The sequence below is a fragment of the Aotus nancymaae genome, unplaced genomic scaffold (genome assembly GCF_030222135.1).
Source record: "Aotus nancymaae isolate 86718 unplaced genomic scaffold, 86718_ANA_hifiasm-v0.15.2.pri h1tg000021l, whole genome shotgun sequence".
In the NCBI taxonomy this organism is placed as follows: Eukaryota; Metazoa; Chordata; class Mammalia; order Primates; family Aotidae; genus Aotus; species Aotus nancymaae.
The window spans coordinates 14,636,590-14,652,346 of NW_026988433.1; the positions used below are offsets into that span (position 1 = coordinate 14,636,590).

Consider the following 15,757-nt stretch of genomic DNA (forward strand, 5'->3'; position numbering starts at 1 on the left):
TCTTTGGATATATGGGGGTCAGGGAGCTGCTTGAGGAGACAGTCTGTCCTTTATAGGAGCTCAAGTGCTGAGCTGTGAGCCTTGTTGTTCATTCAGAGCTGCTGGGCAGGTACGTTTAAGTCTGCTGCAGCAGAACTCATAAACCCCTTTTTTTTTCCCCAGGTGTTCTGTCCCAGGGAGTTAGGGCTTTATTTATGAGTTTCCGCTGTGCTGCTGCCTTTTTTTTTTTTTTCAGGGCTGCCCTGCCCAGCAAGGAGGCAGCTTAGTCACTGTCTGCCTGCAGAGGCATCGCTGAGCTGCTGTGGGCTCCACCTAGCTGCCATGTGAACTTCCCTGCAGTCCTGTTTATATGGGTGTAGTTAGAACTGCCTCTGCAATGTTGGCCCGCCTCTGTAATGACGGACTCTCTCTGAAATGGCGTGTTGCCTCGGCAATGGCAGGCTGCCTCAGCAATGGCGGATTGCCTCCATAGTGGTGGAATGCCTCGGTAATGGCGGATGCCCCTCCCCCATAGAGCTGGACCATCCCAGGTTCATCTGTGCTTGCTGTGAAACTCTCAACCCAGAGCGTTTCCAACTGCTGTTTTTTTTGTGGGTTTTTTTGTGAGGGTGGGACTAGCTGAGCCTGATCACCTGGCTCCCTGCCTCAGAACCTTTTTTTTTTTGTTTTTAGTTGAATGGTCGGCTCTCTCCCAGGTGTTATAGTCGCCTGTTGAAAAGGCACTGGGATCTATGTGATTTCCCGTGTGGTGACCCACTGCGCCGGCTCAAACAGCGGCGCTGAGATTCGTGGCACTTTTTTGCCTGGGAATCTCCTGGCCTGGCTCCCTGTTTCAGTCCCCTTTCTTTCAATCAGATGAGTGAGTGACTCTGACTTCCCGGAGCTTCCTGGAGCTCCCCTTGCTGGCTAACAGGGGGTGCCCAGTCCCGTTTACTCTGCACCAGGAACTGCTGCGCCTGGGTACTGGCAAAACAGCCGTGCCAGCGACCCATGGGGCTCCTCCACCTGGAAATCTCCTGGTCTGTGGGCAAGAAAAATCCATCTGGAAATGCGGCGTCCACTCACCCTCTGTGCTTTCACTGGGAGCTGCAATCCTGAGCTGCTCCTAACCGGCCATCTTGGATCTCTCCTAATTTGCACTTTTAATAGCGACAGGGGTTTCTCCATGTTGGTCAGGCTGGTCTTGAACTCCTGACCTCAAGTGATCCGTCCACCTTGGCCTCCAAAGTGCTGGGATTACAGGCATGAGCCACTGCACCTGGCTGACATACCTGTTTTCTTATAATTGCCCGAGAAAAGGACATCTTGCAATGACATTCACTGGGGGGTGGCTTTAGGAGATGGAATAGGTATAGGTATAATAAACAGAACCTAGAATCACAAGACCTGGGTTTGAATTCTTCTACTACTTATTAGCTGGGTGACCTTGAGCCTGTCACTTACCCCTTGTGAACTTTAGTTTCTTCATCTGTAAAATAAAGATATTAATACCTACCTCACAGTCTGTGGTTAGAACCAAATGTTAAGAGTCTTGATTTTTATCTCAAGAAAAATGGGAAGCCCTTGATAGGCATGAATGAGAAGAATTATTTGACTTATGTTTTGAAAATATCACTTTGGCTGCTGTGTGGAGAGTGGGATGGAGGAGGGCAGGAATGAAAACAGAGAGACCTGGGAGGAGCAGGCTTTAGAAGTCCAGACAGATGATGACGGCTTGAACCAGGACAACATTCACCCAGTGTCAGTTACCAAATGACAGGTGCAAAACGGTAATCATCAGATTCACCAAATGTCAAATTCCCATCCCATCTCTGACTTTTTGTTGCACTATTCTTACATAAGTGATTTTTGAGCTTAAATAAATTCTGCCTCACCCTAAGCAATAATATCCACGACATCTCAAGTTTGAGTTACAATATATATAGATATATTTCTAATGCACATTAAGTACATAACTTAATTTTTTAATAGTTATGTACAGATTATTTAAACCTATCTGGACTCTCCTACTACCAGTAGGAGTCAATAAATCAGGATCATGAATGGCAGAGGGGACAGAAAAATGCATTTCTTGTTATTCAGAGAAAAACGCTACCTGGCATCAAGTAAGGTGGTTTAAGAAGGGTAACAGGGGCCAAGCACAGTGGCTCATGCCTGTAATTCCAGCACTTTGGGAGGCTGAGGTAAGGGACACTTGAGCCCAAGAGTTTGAGACCAGCCTTAGCAATATAGCAAGACCCCATCTCTACAAAAAATTTAAAACTTAGCTGGGCGTGGTGGTGCACACCTGTGATCCCAGTTACTTAGGAGGCTGAGATAGGAGGATCGCTTGAGACTGGGAGGTCGAGACTACAGTGAGCTGTGATCATGCCACTGCAATCCAGCTTGGGTAACACAGCAAGACCTTGTCTCAAAAAAAAAAAAAAAAAGGCTAATAGGGAAGGGAATTTTTTTACCTGTAGATGGACCTTACTTTAAGAAAGAACTCGGTTTATAGGGGTGAAAAAAACTCAGCCAAGCAGAGAAATTAGAGGGTGATTATTTGAATGACATTCTTCCCTTTTACAAAATGGCTCACCATGGAGACCCTTTACACTGAGAGCTCCCCTACTGAATAAGTGTCGGGTACAATCATTAACTACTTGACAGAGAGCTTAAGGGCAGCCGGAGGAGGAACAAGGAGGTGGAGAGGAATCTTAAAGCCAAACCCTGGCCCATTTAAGACCAATTTGAAATGAAGATTTCAGAAAGTCTGAAAGTATAATTTAAGTGAATGGGCTAAGTAGGCTTCTACAAATAACTCTTCCACTTAGACAGTATTCTCGGAACACCCTACTCTGCAGCCATTAACAAGTAAGTGTTAGGAGAATATTTAATAACATTGGAAACATCTCAAAAGCAGGTGGCAAGTCAGCGTGTACAGCGTGATTCCAATTTCAGGTTTTAAAAGGAAATTCTATACATGGGTTTAAAAAAAAGACTAGGAATCTACATAAAAATCTTAACAGGGGTTATATTTAGATGATGGGATTCGATGGGCAATTTTTATTTTTCTCTTTATTCTCCTTTCTATTTACCCAAGTTTCTGATTATTTTTTTAAGTAGGAAAGGACAATTAAAGGGTGTTTTTTTTAAAATAAGAATTCATTGATGGTCGATTGCAAGTTGTAGCTATTACTTACTGACTAAAAACCTAGAGCAGGAAATCTCTTACTAAACAGGTCAGATGTCTTATTTCAAATACGACGATATAATGAGTTAACATTTTGTAACCACTTATTATGTGTCAGACATTATGCTCAGTACCATATATATAATCATGCCATTGACTCCTCACAACCACTCTGAGATGAGTATTTTTATTACTCCCTCCCCCAAACAATTTTCCAAATGAAGAAACTGGGGCTCAAAGCAATGATGTAACCTGTTCAAGGTTACTAGCTGGCAGGCGGCAGGTCTTCTGATTTCTAATTTGGGGCTCTTTCTCCTCCATAGCATTGGGCTTCTACAGATACCCTAGTTTATGGGCTGAAAACATCCCATAATTACCCCATAAATAAGCCACTGAACTTATTTATTCCTTGCATTTAACTTATTATTTAGCATTTAAAGGACACATTACATTGAGCAAGAACCATCAATCTTTCACATAAAGCTCCAGTTAATAACTTGGTAATTATCATCCACAGTCACAAAGCTGAACACACTTACCATTTCCATGGTGCCAGATCCCCTTTTAAGAAAGAGAACTTGTCAATTATCTCTGACCTGCCTGCTCTGTGAATTTATACCCTCCCAAACCACCAAAACTCACCCTGGTGGTCGGAGAGTTCAGTGGTAATTGCAGAGCCCCTAAACCTAAGGATTTGAAGGCCACGTATCTATAATCCCCTTTAACACAGTATCAGGATATCATTTAGCCATTCCACATGCTAACCAAAGAAATTCTTTATAAAGTATTATAAAGCACTCGCTCAGAGTGTGCCAAGACTTAAGCTCTTTGCTTACAGAAGGAATAGCAAAACATAGTGCTTATCAAGTCTATCAGATCCAATATGCCTTTGTATCAGTCAGTTTCTGGTATGTAACAAATCATCTCAATACCTCAAGACTTACAAGAATAAATATTTATTTTTTTTACTCGTGAGTCTGTGATTGACTATGGTTTTGCTGAGCTCATCTGGGATCTCATGGGCTTGACACCAGGTTTCAGGGTGGGTTCTGGTCTGTTCCAAGGGTCTTCCCATTTTCCTCGGGTCAATGGCCTCCCAAAGCATATTTCTCTCATAGCAAATAGCAGGAGTGCAAGAGGACAAATGGAAAGACATGATGCCTCTTAAGGGCCAGGCTTTGTTTTTTATATACATGTAACATTTTTTTTTTGAGATGGAGTCTTGCTCTGTCACCCAGGCTTGAGTAGAATGGCATAATCTCAGCTCACTGCAATCTTTGCCTCCCAGGTTCAAGCAATTCTCCTGCCTCAGCCTCCAGAGTAGCTGGGAGTACAGGCGTGCACCACCATGCCTGGCTAATTTTTGTATTTTTAGTAGAGACAGGGTTTCCCCGTTGCCCAGGCTGATCTCGAACTCCTGACCTCATGATCCACCCACCTCACCTCGCAAAGTGCTGGGATTACAGGCATGAGCCACCATGCCCAGCCAACATTTTCAAAAATCAATTTTATATATAAATGCTAAAAGACACTGGGATTGTCTGATGTTAGCACCTGTATTAGTCTGTTCTCACATTGCTATAAGAAATACCTGAGACTGGGTAATCTGTAGTGAAAAGCAGTTTAATTGGTTTGCAGTTCTGCAGGCTGTACAGGAAGCATGATGACATCTGTTTCTGCAGAGGCCTCAGGGAGCTTTTACTCATGGCAGAAGGCAGCACGGGAACAGGCATTTCACATGTGGAAAGCAAGCACAAGAGACTGTGGGGGAGGTGCTACACACCTTTAAACAACCACATCTCAAGGACTCACTCAGTCAGTATCTCGAGGACAGCATCAGGGGACGATGCTAAACTATTCATAAGAAACCCAGCCCCAGGATCCAATCACCTCCCACCAGGCCCCACCTTAGACATCGGGGATTACAACTCAACATGCGGTTTGGGTGAGGACACAGATCTAACCCATACCAGCACCTAAACAACCACCGTCTGCATAACAGTTACAAACGCAAGCTGATTCGGGAGTGCAGCACAGGCTTCTCCACTAGCTTGAACAGCGTTTGCTATTGATAATGTCACTTTTCTGAAACGGTGTCTAACTATGGATAAAGTATTCAACAAAGTAAACTACAATCATTCTCCATGTACACTGAAAGCTGCATTCTAGTAAAAGCAGGTTATGCTAAAACCATGCAAATATACTCTATGTTTACATGTAAAATGGCTCAGATGATTAGGAACAGATTTCTCACCTATGTAAATGTCTGACAGGACACTGGAAAGTCAAGCAGGACCCAGAAAATATCTTCCCTGGACATCGCTATATGTCTAGCTCTCTTCGTCCCCTAAAGCAAATCATGGCAATGTCACACCTTCCCCATCATCGTAATTAACAAAATAGTCCCCAAGCATTTCTGAAAGGAGTCCCGGAGGGCAGCCTTACTCTTGTAAGAACCACTGGTGTTATATTCAAGTGAAGTATTTGATGATTTATAGTCTGACCTTGGATCCAGGACCTGCCTCCTACTTACCAGCTGTGTTGCTTTGGACAAGTTACTGAACTGTTCTGAGCCTGATTTACTCATAATTTGCTTTAAGAATTAAATGAGAGCATGCAAATAGCAAAGTGTTTAGCACAGTGCTTGCACAAACTAAGTGCTTGATGAAAGTCAACACCTAACATTATCTTATTCATTTAACTTGCTCTCATTTCACAGAAGTGGAAACTGAGACTTAATTGAAATGTCTGGCTATCTTTCCGCCTCTCCCTGCTGGTCTTCTAGTCTGAAGACAGGCAATAACTGATGTTCTGCTAAGGGGTTGAAACCACCTTTGCAAAATTATGACTGAGACAGTGAAAGAGATCTGACCTAACCAACTCCATCTTGCTTCTAACCTCCAAGCTGTCCTTCTTCATTCCTGGGCATAGGCTGAACTAACTTTGAGAGAAACTTAGTTTATAGTTTAAAACAAAGACAATAACAGCCCTTCCCCAAAACAAACCTCCTTGCTTGGGGACTAGACTGCCTTTTGTAAGGGCTAAGAAATTAACCACAAGATTATAAATTTTGATTTAGGAGTCACGCAACTGGAGGCTACAAGATTCTGACCTTCCCTAAACTGCTCCTAAGATCAGTGTTTGAAACATGTTGCAGACCCTGCACTTGATGGATCAGCTGGCTCCACCCAGATCAATAAATTGGCTCATCTGGTCTTGTGGCCCCTACCCAGAAACTGACTCAGCACAAGAGTTTCGCTTCAACTTTCCACAATTTCATCTCCTACCTAACTAATCAGCACTCTTGGTTCACTGGCTTCCCCCACCCACCAAGTTGTCCTTAAAAACTCCGATCCCCGGGCCAGGTGTGGTGGCTCATACCTGTAATCTCAGCACTCTGGGAGGCGAGGCAGGTGGATCACCTGAGGTCAGGAGTTTGAGACCAGCCTGGCCAACATGACAAAACCCTCTCTCTACTAAAAATACAAAAAATTAGTTGGACATGGTGGTGGGTGCCTGTAATCCCAGCTACTCGGGAGGCTGAGGCAGGAGAATCACTTGAACCCAGAGGCGAAGGTTGTAGTGAGCCGAGATCATACCACTGCACTGCAGCCTGGGCAACAAGAACAAAACTTCATCCCCCTCCCCCGCCAAAAAACCTCTGATCCTCGAATGCTCAGGGAGACCGATTTGAGTAATAAAAAAAACTCCAGTCTCCCACACAGCCAGCTCTGTGTGAATTGCAATTCCCCTGTCTTGGGAAATTGACTCTGTCTAGGCAGCGGGCAAGGTGAACCCATTGGGTGGTTACAGGGTCAGTTTCAGAAGAAAGGTGAGACTAGAAAGGTTGTGGGATTGATGATAGTCTACGGGGAAAGTGGGGTCTGGAATCAGATTCCAGGCTGGGATATACGGTGGTGTTATTTTGAAGAAAGCACCCTCCGTTCATATGTCTATCAGTGTCACCACCTGACCGTCTCAACAGTGGCAGTGCAAACTCACCCAAGAGTGCTCCACAGGAGGGTACTGCCTTCAATAGCGACGCCAGAAGACGTGTGGGAGAGGTTTTTCCATGGAAGACAAATTCTGGACCCAGCTGCCAGGATTCCAACCTCAGCTCTATCACTTAATATTCATGCATTCCCGTGACCTCCTTGTGCCTCAGTTTCTTCATCTGTAAAAGGGGGTAATAATGGTACATACCTCATAGGGTTTTTGTGAAGACTAAATGAGTTAATACGTATAAAGCATTTAGGACAGTGTCAGTATATAGTAAATTCTGTGTAATTGTGTACCATTATCATGATTGATGAGGCAGAATAATTGGTGTCCACCCATGGGTTTAGTGTAGTCATACAGAGCCTAAAAAAAGAGAATAAAAAGTAACCAAAAGGGCGGGGCATGGTCACTCATGCCTGTAATCCCAGCATTTCAGGAGGCTGAGGCGGGCAGATCACCTCAGGTCAGGAGTCTGAGACCAGCCTGGCCAACGTGGTAAAACCCCGTCTCTACTAAAAATTCAAAAATGAGCCAGGCATGGTGTGCACACTTGTAATCCCAGCTACTCGGGAGGCTGAGGCAAGAGAATCGCTTGGACCTGGGAAGCAGAGATGGCAGTGAGCCAAGATTGCATCTCTACCCTCCAGCCTGAGCAACAAAGTGAGACTCCGTCTCAAAAAAAAAAAAAAAAAAAGTAACCAAAGGAATAGATGAATGAATGGATGATGGCTGGAAATAACTATGGGCTTTGGAAATACATTGTTTAGCTTCCGATTTGGATAACTGGAAAATTGCAGGGAGTATTTATTCTTATCAGCATGCTTTCAACCACTATATGACATGGTCTTTCTAAAGAAAAACAAAACAAAACTGAGGTGTCAAGGTGTGCCCATAGCAGTTACCATTCTAAATGAACTAAAACTATGACCAACGGCCTTGCACAGACACACCCTGACAAGCAAGTGTCTTGCTGCTTGTCAAGAAGAATGAAAGAGGAGGTATTGATAAGAAAAAGGGTACAATAAGAGAAAGAAAAGCAGATACAAGCAGAAATAGAAGAATGCCTAGTACAGTATCTGATGCATAATAGGTCCTCCATCAATATTTGTTTTTGTTTTTTTGAGACCGAGTCCCGCTTTTGTCACCCAGGCTGAAGTGCAATGGTGCGATCTCGGCTCACTGCAACCTCCAACTCCCAGGTTCAAGCTATTCTCCAGCCTCAGTCTCCTGAGTAGCTGGGATTACAGGCATGAGCTACCGCACCTGGCTAATTTTTTATATTTTTAGTGGAGACTGGGTTTCACCATGTTGGCCAGGCTGGTCTCAAACTCCCTACCTCAGGTGATCCACCCACCTCGGCCTCCCAAAGTGCTGTAATTACAAGCGTGAGACACCACACCCAGCTAATATTTATTTTTGCTCTTGTGACAAAGTCTCACTCTGTCACCCAGGCTGGAGTGCAGTGGCACAATCTCAGCTCACTGCAACCTCCATCTCCCAGGTTCAAGCAATTCTCCTGCCTCAGCCTCCTGAGTAGCTGGGATTACAAGCACCTGCCATGACACCTGGTTAACTTTTTGTATTTTTGGTAGAGATAGTGTTTCACCATGTTAGCCAGGCTAGTCTCAAACTCCTGACCTCAGGTGATCCACCCACCTCGGCCTCCCAAAGTGCTGGGATTACAGGCATGAGTCACTGAGCCTTGTCCAATATTTGTTGAATGAATGAATGAATGAATGAATACCCAATCTTCTATTCTATCTCCATTTCAAACTCCAAATCAAGACCATGATTTCCAGCAATGAAGTAATCCTCTCAGTTCATTCATTTTTAAAAAGCCAATAGCTTCCTTAGGAGGAAATATGAAAATACTATGGGCTATGGTTTGAATGTGTCCCCCAAAGTTCATGTGTGTGCAAACTTAATACTCAAAGTCATATATTGATTAGAGGTGCAGCCTTTTGGAGGTAATTAGGAGTAGATAAAGTCATCAAGGTTCAGCCCCCATGGTGGGACTGGTGGCTTTACGAGAAGAGGAGAGGCCTGAGCTGATAGGCACATTCCTGCCCTCTCACCGCGTGATGCCCTCTGCCATGTTATGAGGCAACAAGAAAGTTCTCCCCAGATTACAGCCCCTCAACCTTGGACTTCCCGGCCTCCAGAACTGTAAGCAATAAATTTCTTTTCTTTATAAATTAGCCAGTCTGTTCTTAGAGCACTGCAAAATGGACTCGGACACCATGTTTCCCATGTTAGCGCATTATAAATATCTCAAACTCTGGTGAAACCTCTGCCACTTACTACCTATGTGGCCTGGAGCAAGTCGTTTTGTTTCCTTGAGCCTTGTTTTCTCATAAGTGGTCCCTAAGAACCTGCACAGAGCCAACATCATTTAATACTATCAATGGTTTATGTGCATAAGTGTAGGCTCAGATTTATACATTATAGCCTGTGCCCAATTTGTTAGTTTGGTTCATTCTAACCTTCTTATCGTTATTGCTACATAGCGTGTTATTGTATATTGATGACTCATTATTTCTACAGAGTACTCAAGAATTTGTGAAATATTGTAATACCATGACCATAATTCATTCAATGCTTACTAAAAGTGCTGTGACCTTTCTCATAGGTCCTCACAACTCCATAAGTATTGCTAATCCTGTATTAGTCATATATTCCCCCAGTAATGCTGCATAACAAGTAACCACAAAAACGTCGGGGTGCAGCACAATATACATTTACATGGGGTTCAGCTGATCTGAGCTGGGCTTACTTTTATCTAATATTGCCACCTTGCTGTTGGAAACAGATGCTCAGTGCCCCAAAGAAAAATCAGCACTGAGACAAAGGATCTCTCAGCAAGCAATTTTTACTTCTTGCACTGCAGGAAGGGTACTCTCGCTAGCCATCTTGCCACAAGAGTACAGTTAACAAAGGAAAAGCAGATGTATGTATCCCTTACGCATTTGGGATTGTCCTTACTGCTGTGTCTGATCCCCATTGGTTGGAGCTAGACCTCACAATCTAAACTAAAACCCGATTGGCTAATAACTTAAAACTTTTTAAACAGATAAGGGGCATAGGCTGCAAGCTGGGACATGCTGTGAGCACGTCCAGCACTGATATCTTGGTTAATGTACAAGAACATAGAATGCACTACATGCCTGTAAGCATGTCTAACAGCTACATAGGATGGGGCTTAACAAAGGGTTATTAGCACAATTATGATTTATTCTTTAACCAGAAAAGAAACTTTGAAGAGAAACTTTTTACTTCCCACACTTGCTGGCACATCTATGGTTAACTGCAGGCTCTCTATGCAGCTTTGCTGATCACTCACATGTCTAGTGGTTGGCTAGCTGTTGGCTGTTCTAGGATGGCCCTAGCTTGTATCATGACTAGGACAACTTGGCTGCACAACACTGGCCTCTCATCCTCTGACACACTAGCCTGGGGATTTTCCCATGACAATTGCAGAGGAACTAGAGTGAAAGAAATGTACAAGCACTTTTTCAGGCTTCTGTCTGCACCGCCTCTGCTGATATCCCATTGGCCAAGGCAAGTCACAAGTCCAACACAAAGTCAAAGGATGGGGAAATTGACTCCACCTCTTTTATGAGAGAAACTGCAAAGGCTCTGGAGATAGGAGAGGTGTTACGGGTTGAACTGTGTCCCTCTCATAATTCATAGGTTGACGTCCTAACCCAGAATCTCAGAATGTGAAAGTATTTGGAGATAAGGTTTTTACCAAAGTAATCAAATTAAAATAAGTTTATCAGAGTGGTCCCCTAATCCAGTGTGACTGGTGTCCACATAAGAAAAAGTAATTTGGGGCCGGGCGTGGTGGCTCACACCTGTAATCCCAGCATTTTGGGAGGCCAAGGCGAGTGGATCACCTGAGGTCGGGAGTTTGAGAGCAGCCTGGCCAACGTGGTGAATCCCTGTCTGTACTAAAAATACAAAATTAGCCAGGTGTGAAGCCACACACCTACAATCCCAGCTACTCGGGAGGCTGAGACAGGAGAATCACTTGAACCCAGGAGGTAAAGGCTGCAGTGAGCTGAGATCCAAACCACTGCATTCCAGCCTGTGTAAGACAGAGCAAGACTCCATCTCAAAAAAAAAAAAAAAAAAAAAAAAAAAAGCCAAGAAATTTGGACACAGACACACATAGAAGGAAAATGATATGAAAACACAGGGCAAAAATGACCATTTGAATCCAAGGAGAAAGGCCTGAAAGATGTTCTTCCTGTAGGGCCCCCGGAAGGAGCCAACCCTGCTGATACCTTGATTTCCTATTTCCAGCCTCCAGAACACTAACATAATAAATGTCTGTTGTTTGAAACACCAGGTCTATGGTACTTTGTTATGTCAGCCCTGGCAAACTAATACAAAGGGTAAAGAATTAAGGCATTAATGCATTAATGCAATCAGTTCTCTCTTTCTCTTTTTTTTTTTTTTTTTTTTTTTTGAGATGCAGTTTTGCTCTTGTTGCCCAGGCTGGAGTGCAGTGGCATGATCTTGGCTCACTACAACCTCCGCCTCCCAGGTTCAAGAGATTCTTCTGCCTCAGCCTTCCGAGTAGCTGGGATTACAAGCATGCACCACCATGCCCGGCTAATTTTGTATTTTTAGTAGAGATGGGGTTTCGCCATGTTGGACAGGCTGGTTTCGAACTCCTGACCTCAAGTGATCCACCTGCCTCGGCCTCCCAAAGTGCTGGGATTACAGGCATGAGCCACCATGCCCAGCCTTTTTTTTTTTTTTTTTTATATCGAATCTTACTCTGTTGTCTAGGCTGGAGTACAGTGGCACGATCTCAGCTCACTGTAACCTCCACCTCCTAGGTTCAAGTGATTCTTGTGCCTCAGCCTCCTGAGTAGCTGGGACTACAGGCGTGAGCCACCAAGCCTGGCTAATTTTTGTATTTTTAGTAGAGATGGGGTTTCACCATGTTGGCCAGGCTGGTCTCAAACTCCTGACCTCAGGTGATCCACTTGCCTCAGCCTCCCAAAGTGCTGAGATTACAGGCATGAGCCACTGCACCCAGCCAGCAATCAGTTCTCAATACCCTATTTTACAGGTGAGGAAATTGAGGCCCAGAGAGTCCAGGTTAACATAATGCCCAAGGGGGCAACAGCTAAAGAATGTTAGGATTGTGAGTGGAACCTAGGACTGTCAGATTTCCTCATTCCTGCCACAGTCCTTTGTCTTTTCCTAGGTGGCTTCCAGCAGGGAGGCACTGCCATGTGTAGGACACTGTTCATGCCTAACTAGGCAATTCCGTGCATGTTGCTTCAAAGCTTCTGTTTTACAGTCCTTAATGAGCTAGTAATTGTGTTTATGTGCTTTCCAATGAAGTGTGCAGGGCTCTGATAGCTGTCACTGGTTTCTTGAGGGCCTTTATTTGATCTGAGACTCTGCAGAGCTTCCAATAAGTTAAAAAGGTATGTGAGGCAAAGCAGAGAAAATTTGGGTCAAATCTTACTTTTCAAAACGGTTTTCAGCTAACTTCTCTACACGACTAAGCCTCTGCCACCAACTACATTTGCACTGAACATACTCAATTATTTGACTCTGAAGCCACTGGAATGATTTCTTTGACAGAATTAAATGAACGGAAAAGAATTAGGTCATTAACCCACATATTAGTGTTCTCCAGAGAAACAGAATGAATAGAATATATACACACACTTTTATATTTCTATATATCTATGTATAATCTATAGATACATATATAGATATATAAATATACATATTTATCTATATAGACATAGATAGATGTTGACAAAGATACAGATGCAGATATGCAGGAAGAGATTTATTATAAGGTATTGACTCCTGCAATCATAGAGGCTGAGAAATCCCATGGGCAAACTAGAAATCCCACCTGCAAACTAGAGGCCCAGGAAAGCTGATGGTATAGTTGAGAGCTAGAGAGCTAATGATATAGAGTCCAGTCCAGATCTGAAGGCCTCAGAACCAGGAGCATGGAGGTCAGAAGATTAACGTCCCAACTCAAGTCATCAGGCAGACTTAATTCAACCTTCCCATGTCTTCTTGTTCTATTCCGGCCCTCATGGATTAGAGGATGCCTACCCACTTTGAGGAGGGCCATCTGCTTTACTCAGTTGACCAATTCAGCCCAAAAGTCCATCAGTCAACAAGTAGATAAAGAAAATGTGGTATATACATACAATGGAATACTACTCAGCCATAAAAAGAAATGAAATAATGGCATTTGCAGCAACCTGCATGGAATTGGAGACCCTAACATTAAGTGAATTAACACAGGAATGGAAAATCAAACGTATGTTCTCACTTATAAGTGGGAGCTAAGCTATGAGGACGCAAAGGCATAAGAATGATACAGTGGATTTTGGGGACGTAGGGGGAAGGGTCGGATGGGGGGATGAGGGATAAAAGACTACACATTGGGTACAGTATACACCATTTGGCGACGTATATTATGATGAGTACACAACATCTCAGAAGTCACCACTAAAGAACTTATCCATGTAACCAAACACCTCCTGTTTCCCAAAAACCTATTGAAATAAAAAATAATTTAAAACAGCCATAATTTCAGAACTAAAAACAAATGCTGGCTGGGCACAGTGGCTCAAGCCTGTAATCCCAGCACTTTGGGAGGTCAAGGCGGGAGGATCACAAAGTCAGGAGTTTGAGACCAGCCTGATCAACATGGTGAAACCCTGTCTCTACTAAAATTACAAAAATTAGCCAGGTTTGGTGGCACATGCATATAACCCCAGCTACTCAGGAGGCTGAAGCAGGAGAGTCGCTTGAACCCAGGAAGCAGAGGTTACAGTGAGCTGAGACCACACCATTATGCTCCAGCCTGGGCAACAGAGTGAGACTCCATCTCAAAAAAAAATGCTAATTTCTTCCAGAAACACCCTCACAGCCGTACCCAGAAATAATGTTAAGAAGCTATATGGGCATCTTGTGGTCCAGTCAAGTTGACACATAAAATTACCCATCACAACCCATTGTGCAAATATTTATTCAGCACCTACTATATGCCAAGCACTGTGACAGTCCCTGGAATACAGACATAAATAGGCACAATAAGTGAACACAAGAAGCTCACTGTCTTGTGTTCTTCCCATATTCCTTCATCAAACACTAATTTTGAGCACCAACCTGGTGTTCATTGCTGTGTGAGTCACTGAGGATACTGACATGAAAAAGATGGACACAGTCCCTGCTCTCCTGGAGTTTACATGTGAGCTGATGAGACAGGTTTTAGATGACTCATTGCACAATTAAGCAATGACAATTGTAATGAGGACTGCAAAGAAGCAGCAAAAGTTGTTAAGGGCTGTATAACAAGAAGACCTGGCCTATTTATTTAGGTTGTGAAGGAGGGTGGATCAGGAAAGACTATCCTTAGGAAAGGAGGCTGAAGCTGAAGTATGATGGATCAGTAGGGGCCAGCCAGTCAAAGACAGTGGAAACTTCCTTGTGAGAAAGAGATAAGCCACCTTGACATCCAGGAACTGACCCAGTTCTGTCAGCTTTTCCCTGGTGTTGCTATGAGCTGACCTACCAACAGTCCTAGCTTGGTCTTGGCGCTCTTCTGCTGAACATCAACAATTTCATAGAACATCAGCATTTGGGCTGGGCATGGTGGCTCACACCTATAATCCCAGCACTTTGGGAGGCTGAGGAGGGAGGATTTCTTGAGCCCAGGAGTTTAAGACCAGCCTGGACAATATACCAAGATCTCATCTCTACTAAAAAAAAAAACCACACACACACACACACACACACACACACACACACACACACACAGAAATTAGCCTGTAATAGTGACACATGCCTGTATTCTCAGCTACTTGGGAGGCCAAGGCAAGAGGATTGCCTGAGCCCAGGAGGTTGAGGCTGCAGTGAGGTAATTGTGCTACTGTAGTCTAGCCTGGGCAATAGAGTGAGACCCTGTCTCAAAAAGACACAAATTTTTTAAAACATTAGACAAGGCCACTCTGAGACCACGGTGGAGCAAGACATAAAGACACAAATCTGAACACAGACAAAACATGAACACTGTCCAAATCACAAAAATGACCAAATATTGCCTGTCCTGTCTAATATGTGTGCAGCTGCTTCTTTACTGATTGCAGGTTGAGGCTTGTTCTAGTCTTTTCTCTCTTAGATAAGATTTATTAGGCTGGGCGTGATGGCTCACGCCTGTAATCCCAACCTTTTGGGAGGCTGAGGCGAGTGGATTGCCTGAGCTCTGGAGTTCACAACCAGACTGGGCAACATGGTGAAACCCCGTCTCTACTTAAAAAACACAAAAAAATTTAGCTGGGCGTGGTGGTGTGCGCCTGTAGTCCCAGCTACTCAGGAGGCTGAGGCAAGAGAATTGCTTGAACCCAGGAAGCGGAGGTTGCAGTGAGCCAAGATAGTGCCACTGCACTCCAGCCTTGGCAACAAAGCAAGACTCTGTCTCAAAAAAAAGATTAAGATGCCCAATCATAGAATTCCTGTCACTTCCTACAAGTATCCAGTCCTGAGGAAAGCCCCACGTTCTTTAAAGCCTCACCCAGATTCCCCAATCAA

General features: G+C 43.9%; 1 long non-coding RNA gene across 1 annotated transcript in view; it reads right to left on the reverse strand.

The window, feature by feature from the left end:
• The window catches only part of LOC105728561 (uncharacterized), a 183,804-nt gene that overhangs the window by 143,867 nt on the left and 24,180 nt on the right, over nt 1–15,757 (reverse strand). Inside the window, exon 6 of the long non-coding RNA XR_010343816.1 lies at nt 7,175–7,346. This is a non-coding gene — a long non-coding RNA (uncharacterized LOC105728561). The remainder of the gene's footprint in view (nt 1–7,174; nt 7,347–15,757) is intronic.